Here is a 5262-nt window from a genome sequence, read left to right on the forward strand (position 1 = left end):
AAACTATGGATTTGATGACTAATTGATGAGTCGGTAGCCAATTCTTGATTTAGTGACAATCCTTATCTTATCTTATCTGAATAAAACGTCATTGATAATGTTAGAATTTCAACCAAAACTCCACATGAAAATTGTAAGAAATTATCTTAGCTTTTTAGAAAAAACAATTGAGGTCATTTGGACTTCTAGAACTCAAAATATGAGTTGAACACTAAATAGTGTATGGGCTACAGGATAAATTCATACTTTTTCATTATTGCTACAATTTGGACTTGAAAATAGCCTTATTAAAACCAGACCTCCATATGAAAGTTGTAGGTCTATTTTTTACCTTTTTATCCATATAAAATAGATCTAAATCCAAGATTTATAGCTCTAGATATGACCCAATTACCGAACAGTGTTCCAGTTTGAACTGCACCAACATCTTTTTTATAAGTTTTGTCATCTCTTTGTCCTTTCAATTTCAATACTTCAATTCATCAATCAATCATTTTAATTATGTAATAGGCTTGCATCTAGGATGAATATTTATTATAAATTAAAGGTATTTTATGGTATCAGACTTGTATTATAAAACATGTTTTAGTTAAGGAGTTATTGATACTTTAAGTGTAAAATAATGATATAAAACCTCGATAAAAATGTACTTTTAAGCACTAATTAGCAGGTAAACTTTGTTGAGTGTTTTTGCTTCTTTAATTTTGGTAAGTATGCCTTGCTTATTTTGCGAGAGTTTTCTTTTAGTTGATTTGATGTTTTAGATGCTCCACTATTACCTTGTTTTAATTAAGTTTGGATTTTGATAATGTAATAAGTATTATAGATTATTTGTTTTTTAATTATTGATGAAGAGTTTCAAACTATCTTTTTGGTTTCATCAATTTTAAATAATATAATATTTTTTAAGATTATGAAATGTTATATATTTTTGAATAAATTATTCTTTTAATGTGTCTATTTTGAGGTTTAGTTTAGGTAAGATGTTTTTTTAACACTGCTCCTATGTTAGTAGTCACGGACCCGTGATTCACGTCGTGATAATAAAGTTATCATAGGGGTTTTTGATACAGGTTCATTCTCTCTCTTGCTCCTCTGTGTTCTTGCTTATGCATAACATGAATTCTGAAGACGTACTCTGATTAAGCAGGAATTTGGCCCGAGTCTAAAGCTTTCAGTGATGAAGGACTTGGACCAATCCCATCGACTTGGAAAGCTTTTTGTGAATCTGGGAAGCGATTTAAGCCTGAAATCCTTTGTAACAGGAAAATCATTGGAGCTCGTTGGTTTGCTGATGGATTTGTTGCAGATTATGATCAGCCATTCAACACATCTGGAAACCAGGAATTCTTATCCCCGAGAGATGCAAATGGACATGGGAATCACACGGCCAGTATTGCAGCTAGTGGTTTTTTTGAAAATGTTAGCTACAGAGGCAGCTCCCTTGCAGGATGGTGGATATGTCATGGATTCCGGAACATCTATGGCAGCTCCCCATGTTGCAGGCATAGTGGCTCTTCTCAAAGCAATGCACCCTGATTGGTCACCGGCAGCAATTAGATCTGCACTTGTCACAACTGGTATTAGTTTGTTATCCATTTCAATTTGATGCAATTTAAAGGAACTACATGCAGGCTTCACTGACTGTGTATCTTCAAAAATCTTGTTTCAGCGTGGAGGAATCATCCATCAGGTTTTCCAATATTTGCTGAGGGATCTCCTCAAAAGTTGGCCAATCCATTTGACTTTGGAGGAGGCATTGCAAATCCAAATGGTGCAGCAGACCCAGGTCTTGTTGATGACATGGGTACTGCTGACTACACTAACTACCTTTGTGCCATGGAATCTAACAGCACTGCTATATCTTGGCTCACAGGACAATCGACAGTATGCCCTAGTGAAGAATCATCCATTTTGGACGTTAACCTGCCTTCCATGACCATACCAAACCTTAGAAATTCCATTACTCTCTCCACAATCATTACCAACGTAGGAGCCTCCAATTCCATTTATAGAGCTGTGATTGACCCTCCATCTGGCACCAGTGTATCAGTGAAACCAAATGTCTCAGTCTTCGATCGTAAAACTAAAAAGCTCACCTTCTCTGTTACAGTCACGACAGCCCACCAGGTGAACACAGGGTACTTTTTTGGGAGCATAACATGGACTGATGGAGTGCATTCTGTGAGAAGTCCCTTGTCTTTCAGAACAGAAATCTTACAACCTTATATTTCTGTAAACTAAGAAATGCTTTTGCCCAATGACATTCATTATTCCATCTATGCTATATAAAGTAACAGTTTCTTCTTTCTGTTCGTTCAAAGTTTCCTTTATTTTGTATTCTGCCATGGTCTCCAGAGTAGCTAGGACTTCGCGCGCGCATCCTACATCATCACTGATGAATTCTACTGATTGTTCAATTTTCAGCAACACAATCCTTAACATAACATTCTATACGAGTATTATAAGCATCATAGCATAATATGACTCTCTGAAAGAATTAGAGCAATGTCATCTCTTCAAGCAGATAAATTCTAAAATCTTGATGCTAATTAATTCCCAACTCGAATTTAAGCAAACTTTCAGTAATGGCTCGATCCTGACTTCTGATATGCCTCAACAGAGTAGAAATAACCATATTCTGTTATTTATCAGGAGGATATTCAGTCAAATGATCGACCAGGATCTTGTGTTTTTAAAATGAGCGGACAGACGCACCATATGATGGGTTCTCTCCTGCCTCCTGATGGAGAATCACTAAAATTTTCTCAGCTACACATCCACTTGTTCAAGATGAAATAGCATTTGCGTTCTAAAATTTTCTCAGCTACACATCCATGATATAGCAAACACTTGTTCAAGATGAAATAGCATTTGCGTGTTTCACAATGATCAGGGATGTCGCAAAGAACTAGTTCGATTTTTCGTGCGAGGAACTGGTTTCTCGAAACACCCACCAAGACAAGTATACCTTGCCAAAAACATTCTGCACGCTCTTGATCAAACAAAGATTTTTAGGGTTCGTCGCTGCTCTCCCTTGGATGCAACTGGAGCGTGCAACTTCTTAGACACCAACGTTTTAGGATGAAATCTGTAGTTGCCACCAGTTGACGAAGGCTCCATCTCCTGAATATTGTTGATGTTTCATGGATCGCATTGAACAGATCAATCCTGAAAGGAGAGCAAATCACCCCTCCAAGCTGATTCTGATACGTCATCAAGTTCTTTTGAGTTTTGACTGCATTAAACCAATCTTATTTTTTGCTTTGGACTTCACTAACAACTACCTCCTCTTTTTGGTGCAGTGCCACAACAGATACAATGAATTGCATGAACATCGCCTCTGCTAGTGTTACAAAAATTAACTTCCAAGTACTAATAGCCTGTTTAAAAGTGTATCCTGTTTAAAATTACGGTAAAAATTGTTTTATAAAGTTTTTTCTATATAAATATATTAAAATAATATTTTTTTTATTTTTGAAAGTTTATTTTAATCATCGGCACATTAAAAAATAAAAAATAAAAAATTAATTAATTAAAAATTAACAAAACTTTAAAAAATTTTCAAAAATTCGATTACATCGTAATATTAAACAGAACCTAAATCATTTAATAATCTTTCCAGGCATTTTCTCAAAATATGTAATATCAACGTATATCAAGCAATGTGTACTCTGAAGGAATAAAATAGAATTTTAATAATTAAAAAAATATATCTAAGAGCTAAGCAAAGATAATTTTATAGTATTTATGGAATAATATAAAAAGTTATCTAAGAGCTAAGTTAAAGATAATTTTATAGTATTTATGGAATAACTAGTAATATTTTATTAAAAAATTTTATAATATCTTATTAGTTATTTACCATGTTTATTTTAAAAAAAGAAATAAGTACAAAAAAATGAAAGATAAAATTCATGATTGATAAAAAATAATAAAAACATTTTCACTTTGAATTTTTTTTCCTAGTAATATCTATTTTTTTTCTTTAAAATATACTCAAAAAATAATTAATATAATATTACTAATTACTCTCTGAATACCATAAAAAAATTTATAAAATTATTCCTAAAAAATATAATGTTTCCTCTATAATTCATCTAGAACAATAAAAGAAACAAGCATTCTAATTCTTAAAAAAATCAAGCAGACTCCTGAATACCTTCAGGGTTTTTTTTTTCTTAGAAAAAGAAGAAGCAAATCTAAGTTTGTTCTCCTGATTTTAATATCTATTTTTTTTCTTTTAAGTATGCTTAAAAAATAATTAATATAATATCATTAATTACTCCTGAATATAATAAAATTTCTTAATTGTATTCCTAAAAATATAATGTTTCCTCTCTTATTCATGTATAACGATCAAAGAAACAAGCATATTAATTCTTCAAAAAAAAAAAAAGCAAATCTAAGTGTGTTCTCCTGATTTTGAAAATTATGAAATCCATTAACTCTCGGTATATTTTTAAGACTGCTTTTCTAACTCCTAAGTTCTGATTATTATTATTTATTTCTCTAAAAAAAGGGTGGGCTACTGGTCCGTACAATAGCTGGCATAACTAATCCCAATAATTTAAAGAAAGAACTAAAAATGAACGAGTATTTTACTATATGCATTTTAGTGTTTTTGCCATCAAGATTATCACCCAATGAAGTGAAGATTTGGAGGCAGAATGATCTTTTGGATATTTAATAGAGATTACCAAATTGAATAGAGGTAAATCAATATTCTTATTTTTTATACAATAAAATGATTTAATTATTTTTAAAAATAAAATAAAAATTATAATATATAAGCTTTTTAGTTTTTTTATATTTTTAGAACAGCAAATTAACTAAAATAACTCTAGAAGCAAAATTTACTACAAGGGTTATCAAGAGTTTTTTTTATCTTTTCATAATAGTTATTTTATTAAAATTAAGTGCATAGAGAGGCAATTTAGTATTTTAATAAATATATAAATGTTATTAAAAAAATTATTAATATGTACAATACACACATCACTCAAGTGGGATGAGCTTACCTGCTTCGAACGGTGCATACAATGTCGTCTATGGCCAAACATTGGCTTCCTAGGTGGTACTTAATTTTCCTTGATGATGCGTGTGGAAAACAGACCTTGAATTTGGCTCCACTGATTGTGCATCAAAATTGTCACTAAGTCTTTTATTTTACATATGTATTTATTATTTTTATTTGGTTGTTTTTATAATAATTGATGTACTTTTTAGTAATGAAGTTTCTTTTAATATTTCGATAGGTTT

General features: G+C 31.4%; 1 pseudogene; it reads left to right on the top strand.

Annotated features, from left to right (window-relative positions):
* Positions 1-2244, top strand: part of LOC105135037 (subtilisin-like protease SBT3.3) — a 6196-nt pseudogene extending 3952 nt beyond the window's left edge.
* The last annotated feature ends 3018 nt before the right edge of the window (positions 2245-5262 follow it).

Source organism: Populus euphratica, unplaced genomic scaffold (genome assembly GCF_000495115.2).
Source record: "Populus euphratica unplaced genomic scaffold, PopEup_1.0 scaffold172.1, whole genome shotgun sequence".
Lineage (NCBI taxonomy): Eukaryota > Viridiplantae > Streptophyta > Magnoliopsida > Malpighiales > Salicaceae > Populus > Populus euphratica.